Raw genomic sequence first — 19,287 nt, 5'->3', positions numbered from 1 at the left:
TTTCTGAAAATTCTATGGAATTCGCTCGTTTGTCCAAAAAAAGTCCCCGACCCTTGAAGAAAAGGTTGTTGTGTATCAAAAGGTGAGAACCACACCGAATCAAGTATATAAGGTCACAGGAGTAACCGAACATCAAACAGTCGAACTCACTGCCATAGTGAACGAAGATAACGCAGATGGCTGTGATGGGTTCTTCTGGTTAGCTCCTATAGATAATGCAGACGAAACAGTTGGTCTGTCAGAGCGAACGTCCTGGAAAACCAAAGGAAGATATGTACCAGAGCCGCTGAATAAGCCTGACAACTTTGACGTGCCAAGTACAAGTGGCACAAAAGAGATACCTGTAGAAGAAGTCACCTCCATAAGCGAAACATCATCTATGAAAAGTGAACCAGCTGTCAAGAAGCCGAAACAAAAAGCCAATATCCACAGACAACCGAACAGGTGAAAAATCAAAAGCAGCAAAGAAATCTTAGATACAAGAAGAATCTCTCAGAGCGAAAGCAGTTTTGGCGTTCTCAAAATCCTCATTACTCTTACCATGATAAAGATTCTAAGTCAGAGAAAAAGGCTTTCGGGTCACATGAAGCACAGAACCGAAAGGATAGGTTCGGTCCCGAAAACAGCAGCAACTGAAAAGTGAGTTTCGGTCCGCCAAGTAATAACAAGCAAAGACCCAGTTTTAGTCCTTCAAGCTTTTATAATAAAAGATCAAGTTTCAGACCACCAGCCAACAACAACCAAAAATCCAACTTCAGCTCATCATCGAGCAGCTACCGAAGGTCCAGGTTCGGTACCTCTAATGATCATAAACAAAAGAGTCATTTCGAACCTCCAGTCAGGAAAAACTCTCATTTTAAATTCTCTTTTTCTAATTCTTCTCATTCTAAACCCTCTTCTAAACCCAATTCAGTCTCCTCACAAAATTCAAGATCTTCAACGAACTTGAACGGAAAAACGAAGATTTCCTCAGTCAAGGAGAACCGAAAGCAGTCTAGTGCTCAAAACCCAGAATCTGAATCCAAAACACTTGTAGCTAAGTCTAACAAAATCAAAGTGTTTACTATTAAAAGAAAAGATGAAACAACCTTAGTAAAACGAACATATCTTGTTGATGTTTCTATTACTATTCCTGTTCCTGTGAAAAGCTCACGTGGACCCAAGAAACTTTGGGTTCCTAAATCTGCTTAATTTTTACAGGTTATAAGTGACGAGCAGTTCGACGAAGAATGGTATATTGACAGTGGCTGCTCACGTCACATGACAGGAAGGAAGGAAGAGCTGAGGGAGTTTCGATCTCTTCAAAATGGTGGCAATGTCAAGTTCGGTAACAACTCCTATGGAACGATAAAGGGCTATGGGATGATAACCAATGGAGATTTCACAATAAGAAAAGTGGCGTACGTTGAAGGATTGCAGCATAATCTCATCAGTGTATTTCAACTGGTGGGCGGTACCGGTCTCAAAGTTTCGTTTGACGATGAAGGTTCAAAAATTATAGAGAAGAAATCCAACAAGGTTATCCTCAAATCATACCAAAAAGGTGAAATGTTTCCTCTAAATCTCAAACCAATCAAAGGAAATCCAGCTATATGTCTTTTGTCCAAAACTCATTCTGACGAAAGCTGGTTGTGGCACCGAAGGGTCTCACATCTCAACTTCAAAGACATCAACAAGCTTGTCACCGGAGGTCATGTTCGGGGTTTTCCATTGCTTAAGTTTGATCGAGAACACTTGTGCGCTGCATGTGAAATGGGGAAACAAAGTCGTCAAAGTCACCCATCAATTATAAACACAAAAGTTGTTGAACCACTTGAGTTGCTTCACATCGACTTGTGTGGTCCATCATCAATCGAAAGCATTGGCGGTAGCAAGTATATTCTTGTTATTGTTGATGATTTCTCACGTTTTACATGGGTGTTCTTTCTGAAGCACAAATCTGAGGCCACTCCTAAGCTAAAGATGTTTATCAAGCAGGTTGAAGTGCAACTGAGAAAAGTCGTTCGCAACATTAGGAGCGACAATGGACTGGAGTTCAAGAAATAAGAATTTGAAGACTTTTTGCAGAAAAAGGAACCAGTCACAACTTCTCTGCCCCCTACACGCCTCAACAGAACGGAATTGTCGAAAGGCGAAACGATCCTTGTGTGAGGCGGCCCGAACTATGCTAAGTTTCGCTTCTCTTCCCTTATATTTCTGGGCTGATGCTATTGCTGCAGCATGTTTTACGCATAATAGGTCTTATCTCAACAAGCGCTTCTCTCTTACTCCTTATGAAATCATCAATAACAGGAAGCCGAACGTAAAATTCTTCCATGTGTTCGGCTCACGATGTTTCATCTTCATCTCCAAAGAACATCGTAACAAGTTTGACGTTAAAGCTGATGAAGGAATTTTTCTGGGATATTCTCTTACTTCAAAAGCATACCGGGTTTTAAATAAGCGTTCTAGAAAGATTGAAGAAACATATTATGTGACTTTCGATGATAGCTACGTCAAGAAGCTAAAGACTACCGAAGAAGCAATTAGAGAGATTTTCTCTCAAACAGGTCAAGTCACAGCCACAATTGCTAATTTATTCGATCAGTTTGTGGACTTATTTGATGAACCTGAGAAAGCTACTCTCCCGGAAGCCAAGGCAGCAGACAACAAAATTGATCATCTGAAGCAAATTGTCAAAGATACAGCCAAACAAATGGGTGAAGGAGAACAAGTTCCAAACGAACCTCCTCAACACGGTACTTCAGTTGAGGGGGAGAATCTATTTTCTTCAAATCAACCGAACTCACACTTTCAGGGGAAGAATTCTAGTCCTGTAGCACCCGAAAGCTCTGCTACACCCGAAAGTCCTATAGCACCAGAAAGTCCAGCTACACCTGAGAGTTCTGTTGCACCTGAAGGTACAAACCAACCTGAAAATCAAAGAGATTTATCAGTCGAGGGGGAGAATTCCGATATGTTCTACAATGACGATAGTCAATCTGAATTGGAAGAAATGGTCAACGCCGAATTGGATCCATCTTATGATCCAAATTATCCTCCTCTTATCAAATGGACCAGAGATCATCCTGTATCTCAGATAGTGGGTAATGTCTCTGAAAAGGTCCTGACCCGATCCCAACTGAAGGCAAAGCAATCATCTTTATTCTCCAAATTAGAGTTCTGCATGTATAATTCTTTCGTATCCAAAGTTGAGCCGAAGACAGTATACACGGCTCTTGATCATTCCGATTGGGTTCAAGCTATGCAAGATGAAATCAATGAGTTTGAAAGAAACAAGGTATAGCGCCTCATTCCAACACCTTGCCTCGGTCGTTGGTCTCAAATGGGTATTCAGAAACAAAATGGACAAGGAAGGTAATGTGATTCGAAACAAAGCTCGTCTCGTGGTGAAAGGATACTGCTAGGAAGAAGGCATTGATTACGAAGAAACTTTTTCTCCGGTGGCGAGGCTGGAATCTGTTCGAATATTTCTGGCCTACGCTGCACACAAGAACTTCGAGGTCTACCAAATGGATGTAAAATGCGCCTTTCTGAATGGAGAACTTGATGAAACGGTTTACGTTGATCAACCTCCTGGTTTTGTGAATGAAAAGCATCCAAACCACTGTTATATTCCGGACAAGGCAGTTTACGGTCTGAAACAAGCGCCTAGGGCAGGGTATGAAACGCTAACTAAGTTCTTAAAGATGTCAAAATTCAAACAAGGTTCGGTTGACCCAACCTTCTTTCGTAAGAAGGAAGACTATGATAGTTCAAATCAACGTCGATGATATCATCTTTGGCTCAACAAATCCTAGCATAACAGCTGAATTCAGAAAGCTGATGGAGACTAAATTTGAAATGAGCTCAATGGGTCCGATTAACTTTTTCCTTGGTTTAAACATTAGACAGGGACCCGAAGGCATCTTTATCAACCAGGAAGCATACACCAAGACTCTTTTTGCTAAATTCGGCATGATGGGAGACTCAAAGATCAAAGTTCCAATGGCGTTCGGCACCAAGCTCACACCATCCTTGGAAAAACCGGCAGTCGATATAACGTTATACCGCCAGATGATTGGTTCCTTGATGTACCTAACCGCTAGCAGGCCCGATATAAAGTTTTCTGTGTGTTATTGTGCTAGGTTTCAGGCGAATCCTCATGAACCACATATGCTTGCAGTGAAAAACATACTCTGGTATCTGAAACGAAGCATCTCCCTCGGTCTATGGTATCCATCAAACTCAGGTTTCTTTGTTCAAGCCTACTCAGATGCAGACCTTGGAGGATGTGGTTTAGACAGGAAAAGCACCACAGGAGGCTGTCAATTCCTAGATGGGAAGTTGGTTAGCTGGCAATCAAAGAAACAGACATGTGTTTCTCTGTCTACAGCCGAAGCAGGGTACATTGCAGCTGCCTCCTGTATGTCTCAAGTGATTTGGATCCAAAGCCAGCTCCGTGATTATGGACTCAATATGAAAAAGATCCCACTATATTGCGATTCAGAAAGTGCAATTAGGATCTGTCATAACCCAGTGCAACACTCCAAGACCAAGCATATAGCACTGAGGTATCACTTTATTAAGGATCATGTGGAAGATGGAAACGTCGAAATTCACTTTGTTCGAACCACCGATCAACTGGCCGATATCTTCACTAAAGCTCTTCCTGAAGCAAGTTTCAATAGAATTATACAAGGGCTAGGAATGATGAAATCGGAGTCAGTACCAAAAACTACTTTTCAAAACTAAAAGTTAGAAGCGAAATGAACCGAACGTTCGGGTTCGGTTCACGTGTGTGCCGAAATGAACTGAACGCTCGGGTTCGGTCCTATTCTCTTATCTTCCCTTATCACTCAAATGTAGTTTCTTTGGTTGTAAACCTTTAGTATCCTTTTCTCACTTTCATCTCTCTTATTTTCAAAGTCCTTTTCTTTTTCAACTTCATTTTTTTTCAACCGAAATAGACCGAACGCTCGAGTTTGGTTCCAAATTTTTTTTATTGTGTTTGTTAATATTTTTTGTGTGGATATTTGTGGGGAAATTCTTTTATTAGTTAAGTGTCCCTAGAAGCATGCTGCTGTATGTGTCCAAAGCCTCACCTGATTCTGAATAATCGCCTTACTGACTTGGTATATACAAACCTTGTCTTCCCAATTAGGCCTTTATATTTATTCTAATCATGAGCTACCTTACTCTCTTCTCACATGAGATAAGAGTTTTCTGCTTGGTCCTTATTTCAATAGCAGAGGTACTTTGGTTTCTTTACACCATCTTCAATATTTTTCTCCATCATATTTCGATCTCATACACGTAACCCTTGAGACTCTCAGAAATTACCACTGAGGTTTATGGTTACACAATTTCTATGTTCATGATCTTAGCTTCGTGCCACTACGTGCTAAGTGAAACCCACAATTCACTACCTTCTATGCATTGGCGGTGAACAATTAACTTTGCTCTAGTTTTTACTAAAGAATTGACGAATTCAGCCTTAAGACTGTACCTTGAAATCTCTGAATTTTATCTTTGTGTGATTCCTATGAAATTATTAAATCCCATAACATTTCTTCCCATGGAATCCAGTTTTCATTTTTCTTTTGAGATTTCACCTACAAATTTTTTTCACCATGTCACTTAAATTCTTTTCAAACCTACTTGTTCAACAGACTACATTGGTCTCACAAGTACTTCAGTCGATTTCTGTCTTTTGTCAAGATCAGGAATTCTGAACTGAAGCGAAAGCCACCCAAATTAGCCTGATTAAAAGATGCCTTTCAACACTTCTTAATAAGTGTCTGATCGTATTTCAACGGGAAACCAAACAAACACTTTAAGGTCTCTCTTGACTTTGAAGGAAGAGATTCGTGCCCGGGATCCATTGTTTCGTATCTTTATTGACATCACAATTTCCCACATATGTGTTTCTTTATTCCTTTTCTTTTACACACTAAGCATGAAAATCTTTTTGATTTTCAATAATTTTGGTTTCATTACTTACAAGCCATTTTTTGAAGTTATAAAAGAGTTGTGGCTCACAATGTTACACGTGGTCATTCTACTTTATGATGACAGCTCATACTAAAGGGATAAGTTGCTAACTCAGCCGAAAATCCAATCGATTTGATATTTCAAACGGCGCTTGAAGGACAGGCGTGCGAAGTGGAACCGTTTTTGACACTTCAAACGGCACCTGATGGGAAGGTGTGTGAAACGGGACAGTTTTTCTCTCTCCTGCGTAATCATCGGGGCTCCCAACTGTCACGCATCAATCTTCTAAGGAAACCCTTCGTATTTCTCTCGAAGATTTGGGAACAGATTCTTCTCTCTCTTCTCACCATGGTATAAAAGGTAACTTCGCCCATTATTTACCTCTTTACTGCACCCAAAATTCAGAGAGCAAGAAACGCTATGATTATTCTCCTGTTCATCATCTCTCCCAACTTCTTCACTTCAATGGCGGACTCATCTTCTGTTCATGCCACATCCCACATTCTGCCGATTCGTCCTCAACAAAGTCTGATAATCGATCTCACTCCCCACGTTTACGATGCCTTTATGTTCCCGATCATCGAATGTCTCAAATATTCGCCGCTAGCTCCCGCTCTCACCAAAGTTGAAGTTGTTCCAATGGAGTGTTTATCGCAAATCTTCGCCACGTCTCATTTTGATAAGTCTGTCGATAGAATTTTCTTCGACATTCTTGATCACAAGGCATCCATATCCAAGCAGCGATTCTGTTCGCTTTTAGGGTTTGAACCCGATTCATCTAGGGTTAACCCTGACTCCATTCCAGTGGGTCACTTGTTTTCCATGTTTTATAACATGGGATACACTGAGGTTCTGACAACGGTCACTAAGTTCAAGAAATCGTGTTTACCTCCTCAATGGAACGGGTTATTTACAGTGTTATTCAAGGGGTCATCGGAACGCAGTGTCGGCTCAGACGGAGCGAGTCGTCTGTTCATAACGATTCTTTATGGGTTATACAACGGCATCAACCTTGACTATGGGTCGGTTTTATGGCAGCAGTTGATTCAGAGTCTTGCCTCTACATCTCGCCATTCCGAGATCTCCTACGCTCGCTTCTGGACGCTGATCACAAAATGGGTGATGGACAAGTATCACGTCCCAATTGTTGCTGATTCTCCACTCTCTTCGATAGGTACTTTCCATACTACTAAGATTATTGTCTCCGATGCATCTAAGTTTCAGTTCATTGGCTCCATCCCTGAGTCGATGTTTGGAGATGTTCCTAGCGACAGCCGCATCATCAGAACCTACAAGGAGTTTCATCGCTCTGGTCCTAGAGAGCTCACTCCTGATATGATTAAGTGCATTCATGATGCTGATAGGCCCGCTCCAAGGGGAAAGAAAAATGAAAAGGGAAAAGACATGCAGGTTGGCAAGGGAGCGAAAGTCCCTTCTCCGAAGAAACGCAAACCTACCAAGGCGGCTCAATCTCCTCCACTGAAGAAGAGGAAAACCCAACCTAGGCAAAAGCTGATACTTGCTTCCTCCTCAAGCGAATCTGAGGAAGAAAATCAGACTCCGAAGAGTCCCCCCGTGGTAACACTCCTCCACGATCGCCTACCCCAGAGGTACTTGTTTCCAGTCCACCTGTCTCTTCTCCACCAATCTCCATTTCTATTTCCATTCCCCCCATAACTTCCACTACTAAAATACCACCCAATTCTATTCCAGTACCCCCTCCCGTTTCCACTGAAGCTACCACAACAACCGCTGAAGTAAGAACCAACGTATCTGATACGGGGGTTCCTACTAAAGCACCCGAACCCACTCCCACTACCGAACATACATAAAAACCCGAACCTACTTCCAAAACCGAGCCTCCACCATCACCTCCACCCTCATCTCCTGCTCACTCAGCAGACAATGAAGAACCTTTTCTTGGTGGGGAGAACATGACATTTGATTCGGTCTATTACAGTCCATATCAGGTGCAAAGTGATGATGACGATGATGCTCCTGTCACCAAGAAGCATCTCAAGGAGCTTCACGAGAAGATTGATTCGCTCATTGCTTCCTCCTCTTCTTCCTCCCAGTCTACAATCTCAGATGCTGCTATTTAGAGGATTGTTGATGCTTTCACTAAGGCTCATGAAGCCTCCATCAGCTCAGCCACTGTCGCTATTGACGCCTCCACCAAGGCTTGTGCTGCTGCGACCGAAAAATTCGAAAAACTATTTCTTGACGCTTCTTCTCTTTTGCAGTCTTTACAGTAAACTGCCGATGCCAGTAAAACAAAGCTTGACCTTATTGTCAACAAGCTGGCTACCTCAGTTGCCTCAGAACTGCAGTCCTTCGCCAATCTTCATCAAACTCTCACTGATGACAACTCAGCATTTAAGGTGACTATTGAGGAGCGCCTAACTAAGCTACAAGAAGATCTAGCTGCTGAGAACTCACTCATGGACGCTCTCGCTCGAAAAACCACTGCTCTCAAGGTCAAGAATCTTCAACTCTCCAATTCTCAAAAGGAGATTGAATCTCTTCGATCTGAACGAGAGGTTATTTCATCATGTGTTTCGGATGACCACGCCGCCCTTTCCAACATCATTGAAGCCCATAATCCAATTCTGAACTACTCGGTGAGGCGTACTCTCACAGAAAAGCTTGTTCCTGCCCTTTCTCTCCTGAGCAAAATTGAAGGGCTCCTTGAGTTCGTGTCCATTCCGAAACAAGGGGGAGAGGATGTATCTCAACCGCCTCCCACTTCTACAGCAACAAAAACAATCGAACCTCCTTTAACAGGCCAAGCCTCAGGTTCGGGTGTCAAAGACAAGGGGAAGAAAATTGCTGAAGAGAGTGATGACGACAAAGAGATGATTGCAGATCTCTTAAAGAAGCAAGGTCGCGATAAGGATGCTGATATGAGCGCTCGCGTTGCCAGAGAGGCTGAGGAAACTGAAAGAAAAATGAAAGAGGCTCATGACCTTCTTGAGAGCAAGAAAACCCTTTTTCCTCCGTGGAATCTTGAGAAGCTTTTGAAGGAAGCGATTGAAACTCCCAGCATTTTGTGGCTTGAACCGGTGATTTCACTGGATCGCATCAACTCTTTCAATTCACAGTTTGATATGCTACTGACCCGAAAGGCCTTCATCTTCCATGCCTTTGATAACGTTGCTGATATCCCTCATCCTCATCCAAAGGTTGATAGGGATCTCGTCGAATTCTACCTGAAGGCTGCCCAACCACAATATCAAACTTGGAGCGCTTAGAAGATAATCAACGTTCGGGTCCTCAAGCCATTTCGAGAAGGGAACTTCACGAACGTTCGGTTCAAGGTACTGAGGGGTTCTGCTAAGACCGAACATGCCATATCGCTTGCTGATCTTCCCAATTTGAATCCACATGATTGGATAATTTTGCACAACATCCTCCTCACAAATGAAGCAAATTATGGTCCGATTATTGATCACTTCAAGAGGATGCTTGTATGCTACATCATGGAAGTTGCCAAGATGGATTAGGAGATCGCTAGCATCTTCAAGAAAAAGCCCACTATCTTACCTGTTGGCTCTGCCAGTGACCTGAACATGATGCAGATGGGAAAGATTGACCCGAAACACAATTCTGTCATGTTTACCAGAAACGAAGGCGAAAAATGCCCGTTCGCTTTGGTAGACAAACATCTATACACCACTGCATGCCTGGAACATGTTTTGGGAATCATTCATCGTTGCAAGCAGAATTCAGCAGATGACAAGAAGTACTTCGATGACATGATCCAGTGGTACATTCGCTTCAGATAGACAATCCTCGCTCTCATCCCTTGTCTGTTTGAAACCACTAAGAAGGTTCCTGCAGCTGGACCCAGCAAGAAGAAGTGATAGTCTCGCTCCAATTGACGCAAAGGGGGAGATTGTTAGGTCCAGATAGTGTTGCGTCTTGGGCTCGACATTTAGTCCATTTAATCTCCGGTATGGTCCTGTCCATCCGTGAGTTATTTTGTAGGGTTTAATATTTATAGATGCTTGCATGCATCCTTGAACGTACTTTTGATAGAGATTTTAATAACGTTCATCGTTCTTATCTTTTGTAACCCTAATATCCTCGACAGCGGAAGTTCTTCATCGAGCTCTGCTGAGGATTGAATCAATTGAATCATTCGACACATTCAAATTCATTCTTGTGCTTTATCTTACTGTTTTTTCTTTCTTGATTTACTTGTTATAAGATCTAATCGATCAAAGAGTTTTATAAACTCATCATATTGTTTTTAAACTTTAACCCCTAACTTGATTTACTTTGATCTACTTTCAAGATTATCGAAATTTCACTATTATCTTTCTCTTACATCACATATTTTTGCCGAACACCTACTAGGCTATATATATTGTAGTTAAAAATAAAAATTATGTAAGACTAAGATAAATGTGTAATTTATAAAAATCATGGAAGTAAATCAATTTAAAAGTTAAATTATAAGAACATTGGACAATTAGAATGTATTATATGATACAAAATGTCGTAGTATTGTGAGTTTGGGCATCTAAACACACCATATATATATATATATATATATATATATATATATATATATATATATATATATATATATATATATAAGATCCACTAAAAGTAAAGAACCACTTAAACCATTTTTATTAAAGTATAATACAAGAACCCACATTCATCTTTTATTATATCAGATCTACATACACTACATACATTCTCACATGGTTATCCTCTCTCTCATCTCAAACTTGAAGAACACAATCATTACCACCAGTTAGCCACCAGCCAACACCCTTGACTGTCGCCACCTTCTACCACCGATGAACCCCCCATCGTCTCTTACCACCGACGAACCACCACCACCAGATCCACAAGCTCTGGTTGGCTCCAGATCAACAATTCCAGCTTCAGATCTACAATTTTCCTCTTCAGATCTACAATTTTAGCTTCAGATCGATAATTTTCCTCTTTAGATCTACGATTTCAGCTTCAGATCTATGATTTTCCTCTTCAGATCTACGATTTTCGTCTTCAAATCTACAATTTTTGACTTAAGATCTTCGATTTTCTCCTCCAAATTATGAGCTCAGACGAGTGGTGATAACTACAACCTTCCTTCATGACTATCACCGGAAATTCCTCTTCCATGTCATTACCCTACCACCAATAGAAACACATATCTGAAAAGATCTGATAAAAATATCTCCACATCCACCGTTGATCTCCACATGGTCTCAAATCTTGAGTCAAGAAGTTGTTTTAGCTTCACTTTCTCTCTCTAAAACATAAAACATATTAGATCTGGTGCAATTTGTCCAGATATGATAGTTGACCTTATCACAACTCACCACCACCTAACATCAGCTATTGGGCTTCGTCGGAACAAAAAAATATCACACTCTACTTCGAATTCTAGATCTAGTTTGTCTCCAGTTCTTCGATGCCCAGATCTGATGGAATACAATAAAACTTATCTGATTTGCTTTGTCGGAACAAAAAAGTCACTCCCAATAGATCTGACATCCAGATCTGATGCTACCACTGTCGATGTGACTCCACCTCTAACACAATCGATGTCGCACCACTGTTGTTGCTGACTACCATCGGTGCTCATGGAACTGAAGCACGGGAACAATCTTAGATCTAGATATAAGATGCATTGAAGGTGTTTGATGAAATGCATCACTGAAAACAAGGTATGTTTTTAAATTTTGAATAATATGAATAAGTTTCTAAACTAGTTAGTTATGAATGAATGTCTAGACTAGTTTCTTAAGTTGTGAATAAGTGTGTTTTTTTTATAAATATTAAGTTATTAATGCATGGATTATATATATATATATATATATATATATATATATATATATATGTATATATATATATGTATATCTGATTGTTTCAGTTAGAAAAAGGTTTAATTTGTGAATGCATGATTTTATATATAGATTTAGTTTGAAATGAATGATGGTTGCGACGTGGACATAGATGGTTGGTGCTGACATGTGGTAGTTGGTGGTGGTGATAGAATTTGGGTTTGACTCCCCTAAATTATTAAATTAGTGATATTATGATTGTATTAAATTGTGAATTTTATGTACTAAACTACGAATGGACTGTATTAAATTTTGTAATTTATATAATTTTTGTGTTGAAATATGAATCGATGTATAAATGAATTTTATGTACTAAAATATGAATCGATGTACTTATAAAAATGGGGTTCTTATGGTTTTTAATCTTTTATGGTTCTCATTTGATCCACTCCATATATATATATATATATATATATATATATATATATATATATATATATATATATATATATATATATATATATATATATATATATATAGAGAGAGAGAGAGAGAGGTGTAATTAAGAAAAAAAATTAGAATAGGGAGTTGATCTCAAACATTCATTTAAATCATGCCACAAAACCCTCCATCATACCAGCATGACGGAGGATAAGTAATATTCATATACGAATCCACTACCACCCCTCTGTCACAAACCACTGCCACTTCAGCCACCACCACCACCTCCGCCACCAACAACCGCCACTAAAGGTTTATGTCGAGCTAATACACTCAAGTATGAATAACAAAAAAATAATAAACAATTAAAATATTAAACATAAAAATTGAAGAACATGTATAATCACAAAGATGCTTTCACTAAGAAAGAAGGATTCTCACAAAGAAAACAAGGTCACAAAGACGGTCACCAAGACTTGCATTAGGGTTTCACCCTGATGTTGATTATATATGATTGTAATAACTAATATTCCACTTTTTTGGGGATGTATACCTATCTAAATAAAGATCTGATCCTAATCACTAAATTACAAATCAAATATACATTCTATACATACAACGTATATATGCCTAATATACAAAGATTACTTATATTACAAAGTTCACGCTGACTCTGATAAACTTCGGTTGGCGTTGGTGTTGGTGTTGGTGATCAACGTGAAGTGTTTGAATCGTCATATCATAAGGTGTGACCTTACAATATCTCCTATAGGATGATGTTAAAACAAGTTCTTCAAAATTTTCTCCCCCTGAAAATGGAAACTTCAGTTGGTTGTAATACATTCTGATTAGTTCTGAAATGGTTCGCTTCCTCGTTTGCATCACAAGAACAGAGAATGTGATGGCTTGCGATTGTTCGCATCCAACTGCAACCTAATTTTTTCTCACAACCCTTTTCGCATCCATCAGACTTTAACCTTCAAGGGAATCATCATAGTCTTCATTTGAGAATTTTTCAGCTTTTGTCAAGCTCTCAGGCTTCAACCACTTAAAGTCATCAAGATGAATATCATCCATACGTTTACTAATTTCAAACGAGATCAGCACACGATATCCTCATTCCAGTTCTTTATGTCGCATATCCTCCAGAAGAAGATTGAATAGATACTCAGTGGGAGCATTAGGAAGATCTTCAATAGGTTGAAAGCACATTTGGTTCTATCTGTCAAGATAGAAGATACCATGATCAAGTTCCCTAATGAACATGTGCTAAACTGGCTCAATACCCGTCGGTAGCTTGTTGTTGATGTTGGGAGTGGCATGTGGAAGAAAAAACTTAGTATATTTTGACATTTTAGGCTTTCTATTTCTTTTTGAGGTAAATGGTTGAGACGGACCAGCTGAAGGCACTAATTTTAGCTTCTTGACTTTGTCGGTTAGGTGTTGAAGTGGCAATTTTACCTCCTAAGCATGAACACCTTTGTGTTTAAAAATTATCTCCTGAATCTTGATACATTCACTGTAGCCATACTTAACCATCTCACGAGTGAATATGACTTCAGTGTACTCATACTCAGCTTTCTTCCTGACCAGATGAGCGAATATGACTTCAATGTATTCGTACTTAGCTTTCTTCTTGACCAGATGAACCTTGAGTGATTCATTTTTGGGTTTGGTACATTTGACTTTGATGATGGGATCAGGTTTATATCTTCGAATTAGAAAATATCCATACTTCTTCCGATTGATTCGATCATTCATCTTAGAGACTCTGTTTCATTTGTTTACATCAATATTGAAGTGCTGGATATTGGTTTCAGCAGCATCAGTGGATGTAAGGGTTTGAACAAGTTTGATAGTTTGATGTTCATCTTGTCTTATTCTAACTGTAGCATTATGTTCCAGCATAATTTCTCTAACCTCCTCAATGGTCATTCGCCAATCTGCAACTACATCTTCCAAATCAACTGTTAACATGCATTTCTTGGGAGGGGGGGCTCACCAAAGGTTGAGGAACTTCCAGCTTCTGCATTATTTTCTCCCACGGAGAGAGAAGCCTTTCTTTTCCTAGGATTGAGCTAATCATTATCAGAATCAATGTTGTTATTACTTCCTTGAGGAATCTCCCCCTCAGAATATGCATAAGGGTAAATAACACTTAGAGGAACATCAGTTTGTGCCATAAAATCCAAGTTAAGAAACGCTTCATACTCATCAGTCTTAGACTGATCATCAACGTTTAGAAAGGGTAGTTAATCATTCATTGCCCTAGGCTGAAAAACAACCATTTATTATTAATTATCCCCCCTTCTTGATTCAGATTCAGACTGATCAGCCTATGACGAATAATTTTCCCCCTGTTGGCATCATCAGTTTCAGTAGGAGTGTCATGAGGTGGAGAGGGAGTGTGGGGAGGAGAATTTGTTGATGGTGAAGGATTTTGATTATCTTCAAATGATAGTGGGTATGTATTATTTTTGGGTGGTGGTGGAGGAGGTTGATCATCACCTGCAGAGGCAGGAGAAGTTTCTTCAATCAATACATCATCATCATTAGTGACCAAATCCTTTGATCATTTGATATCAGCTACATCACTTTCAACCTTAGTCGGTCTTTCTCCAAGATACTAAGTCATCTTGAATAATAGGAGAGTTGGGAGAGCATAGTCGTTTGAAAGTCGGAGCTATACTCCCCTTGAAAGGTAGTTGAAGTTTGAATTGGAATTGCAGGAACAGTTGCAGGTTGGGGAGAAGGAGATGCTAATCTTGGAGTGAATTAGTGGATCAATAGATTCCACTTAAGGTGGAGATGATCTGTGATGGACTAAATCTTCTGTAGGGAGGGTTTTAAGTGAAGTAGAAGTCGAGGAGACGCGAATGTGTTGGTTCATTCTTGGTGGAGAATTAGTCATTCCGTGAACAGAGGCTTCTCTCATATCAGCGTCTAATTCATCTTCATCATCAGCAGCATAATCAACATCATCTTCATTGATTTCCTCATCATCTTGTTCTTCAGATTCAGAAGTTTCAACAACATATGGATTTTCAATCCAATTCTCCATACTCCAGGTAAGATACATATCATGTAACACCTGTGTTTCCGGGCTTGCCATTTTTAGCAATGTAATAGTCTAGGTTAACCTTTGTAACCCGTTTTTGAAATAATAAGATTGTGTTATTTGAGTATTATGTGTTTTGTGCTTAATTGCTTAATTATGTGGTTTGATTAATTAAGAATAAAAATAAGCGTCAAAATTTAAGTGTGAAATAAACTTAATATCTTTGAATAATGTTGTAGTAGTTGAAACGAGGTTTCCAAATATATATAGAACGCCCAAATCTGACTTCGTATGAGGAAGTTATGATTTATCGAAGTTTCGGCTTAGCAGTGTGCAGCCCGAAATACTCGAATTGAGATCGAGCGGTTTTTAGCCGAAGCAATCTAAATGAGAATCGAAGATCTCATTGTTGGTATCGAAGCGATAAAAAGTTAGGCGAGAACGGACGTCAAACGAAGGAGTTATGAATTTATAACGAAGTTTTTCTGTCGCGACCTATTAAAAATAAATAATAAAAATAAAGTCGAAATTAGCCGACGGAGTCTAAACGAAAGTTGTAGAGTGTAGTCTCACCTTCATGTGGATATAAAGAACGTCGAAAACGGAGTTCATATGAAGAAGTTATGAATTTCCGAAGTTTATTAAATATTTGGTAATTAAATTTAAATGGAAATTCGGAGGCATTATCCGAAGGCGAGTCACCGGTCTGATCCGACGTACGCCCCGCGTACTCCGAAGAGTGTCGACATTTCGGATGACGCATGCAGTGACGATTTCGGAAGCAGTACGCACCGCGTACTCCGAGGCTTCAGCCTCCTATAAATAGGAACCGAAGGCAGCCGAGTCTTTTGCCAATTTCCTCTCTTCTCTCTCCCGTTTTGCATCGTTTTGCGTGCCAGAAATATCCCGAAGCCCCGGTATCATACTCAAGCCCCGAGGCAAGTCCCGAGATCCCGAAGATACCGAGAAGTGCGGTTCCCGAGCCGAAGCTCTGCCCGCGAGAAGTTCGATTTTTGTGAAGATCTTCCAGATCTGCTGAGGATTACTACTTCTGCAAGTCGTAGTGCTGTCCGATCATCTTCTGATCAAGTGAGTGTATACTACCTTTCATAAACACGATAATAATACAAGTTTGGTTCGAGTGTATTAAGTATATTGTTGTTTATAAGTGTGAGTGTGTAGTTACCTTCTTCTAACACATAAATATTAAGTATTTTCTATAAAATACGGGCTATGTGTATAGTATATTGTTGTTTATATGTGTGAATGTGTATTCACTCTCTTCTATCTCATAGATATGATTTATTCTCTATGAGATATGTGTTATGTGTGTGTGTGCCTCATCTGTTATGTGGATTATGTGTTGATTAAAGCATGCTATACAGGTTTTCAAAACTATGTATAAAAATGTATATTTTATCTACTAATATGTTGGGTAGAACATGGGTAGATAGTTGGTGTGTAATAAACAGATGAGAGGCCTCGTTGTTGTTTGATTTAGTCATCTAGCGGAGTTTAGATGACGACCACTGGCTATTCTAGACAGTCTTGTAGAACATTAGCAGGTTCGCCACCTGTAGGTGTTAATGAACTCGGGTGTTTATTTGCTGTACTCCATCCCCTTCATGGTTGCCTTATTTGACTTATATTGTTGAGGTACCCCCGAAGCATGTGTTGTCGCCCCGATGAAATATTCTTAGACTAGGTCCCTTGTGTCAGTTGTTTTAGGGACATAAAGTGAGAATAACGGGAATGGGTAATTGGGTTATTGTTGGTTGGTGAAAATTAAATATGATTATTTATTGTGGGTTGAAAACCCTATATGCTCACCAGGCTCCCAAGCCTGACCCACTCAGTTTTAATTGTATTACAGGAAGCGGCGCGAGGGCATGAGATGGATGAACCATCAGTTGTTTTGATTGCAAGTCTGTATATGTTTATATTTGTTGAATGACTTGTAATGTATTCGTTTATGCTTATTGGTCTGTATCGGAACATGACACCCCGAGTTTTGATTATAATGAAAATACATTTCTTTTATGAAATGCTTTGGTAAACATTGTTTTATCATGTTTTGTTTTTGGGAACAAATTCCGCAACTCTTTCAAATCAAAAGGATTTACTCTGAAAATATTTTAAAAGCATAAATGAAAAACGGTCTTTTCTGGCCGAGATTTCGGGGATGTCACAGTTGGTATCAGAGCATTAGTTTAAGCGAACTAGGAATTTGTAGGATTTCTAGACTTAAACTTAGAATGCTAAGTGAAGTTTTGAGATGTGTGTCTGTTGTGTTTTAGACACGCGCACTGGTTTATTTTAGGAATGTTGCCTAAAATGCTTTATGTGCTAAATGTTATATGTTTCCGTATATGATATTATTTGTTCGGATGTATGGTCTGTTGCCGACCGGATCTAGAAACCTTATGTATGTAGGATTCTAAGCGTACGTCTACGATATTAGAACTAGCATGTAAACGTTTCAGAGTGATAAGGATGATTTGAATATCTATCATGATTGAGGATCTAATTTCACCTTATTCGGTGTGTAGATCAAAGATGGTGAGAACCAGAAGTGGAGTTGGAAATGTTGACGAAAACAGGAATCAACCACCAGTGATTGAACAAGTACCTGTCATAGCAGCAGCACCTGAGCCAATAACCATGGTTGGTGTGAAAATGATGATTCAGACGATGTTGGATCGTCAGATGGATGAAACTAGACGGTTGCTTCAACAGAATCGTGAAGAACTGTCAATTCGTGTGGAAGAGCCTGAATTAAATGAAGGGCACTCGGAAGGTGGAAACTTCAGTGGGTCTATTGGTCAAGCCAACCCACCGATAGTTAGGCAAGATAACCATGATGGAAGGAATGATGGAATGGGATGCAAGTACAAGGATTTTCTAACTTGCAAACCATCGACCTTCAATGGTAAGGAGGATCCGATTGGGGTTATGGATTGGATCTCTGAAATGGAATTGGCCTTTATGACTTGTGGTTGCAAAGGCAAGTTGCAGACTATCTATGCCGTGCGTCAGTTCCGAGGTGGAGCCGTTCGTTGGTGGAACACTCTAGGGAAGACGTTGAACCCTAATGAGCCACTGCAATTGTCATGGGCATAGTTCTTGGTGCGGTTCAAGCACAGATTCTGCTCGGCTCAAAATTTGTTGGAGTTGGAGAACAAGTTCCTGACATTGACAAAAGGCAGCATGTCAGTTGATGAATACACCAATAGCTTCACCGATAAGATGGAGTTTGCCTTGTGTATCGTCCCAGACAAGTTGACAAAGGTGGACCGGTATGCGAAGGGACTCCCATGGGAGTATGAGGTGCCAGTACGTCAGGCACATACTCTAGAGGCAGCTATCTGGGCTGCCAAGTCTGTTGAGAACATGATAAAGGGAAGAACCACCGACAAGGTTGAGGTTGGTGAGAAGAGAAAGTTTGAGGGAACATCTGGTTCCGGTAAGAAAACCAAATTTTCGAAATCTGATTCGAAAAGGTTTGGAGGAAAAGGAGGCGAAGCGAAGTGGTGTGATAAGTGTAAGAAAAAGCACTTTGGGAAATGTAGCGAGGATGTGACCTGCTACAAGTGTGGGAAGGTTGGACATTTTGCCAATGAATGTCCGAACAACAAAAGGATGTGTTTTGGTTGTAATGAAGAGGGGCATATTTTGAAAGACTGTCCGAGGAAGAAGGAGGCAGCAAGGCCCAACATTCCACCAAAGCCGAAGGCGAGAGCCTTCCAGATGACACTTGAGGCTGCGAAAGATGAAGCTGATGTCGCTTCAGGTACCTTTCTCGTAAATGAATTACCTGCTCAAATTTTGTTTGATTCTGGAGCCAACTACTCCTTTATTTCGCATGAGTTTGGTAGAAAGCTAGCTTTGCCTGTTGATAGACTAGAAGATGCTTTATTAGTCGAAGTAGCTAGTGGCAAGTTTGTACCTGTTAGCCATTGTATGAAAAACATCTTAATCGACCTTAATGGGAATAAGTTCCACGAGGAATTA

Source organism: Lactuca serriola, chromosome 8, assembly GCF_051521515.1.
Source record: "Lactuca serriola cultivar US96UC23 chromosome 8, Lser_US96UC23_V15, whole genome shotgun sequence".
Classification (NCBI taxonomy): domain Eukaryota; kingdom Viridiplantae; phylum Streptophyta; class Magnoliopsida; order Asterales; family Asteraceae; genus Lactuca; species Lactuca serriola.
This window is presented reverse-complemented; position numbering follows the sequence as displayed.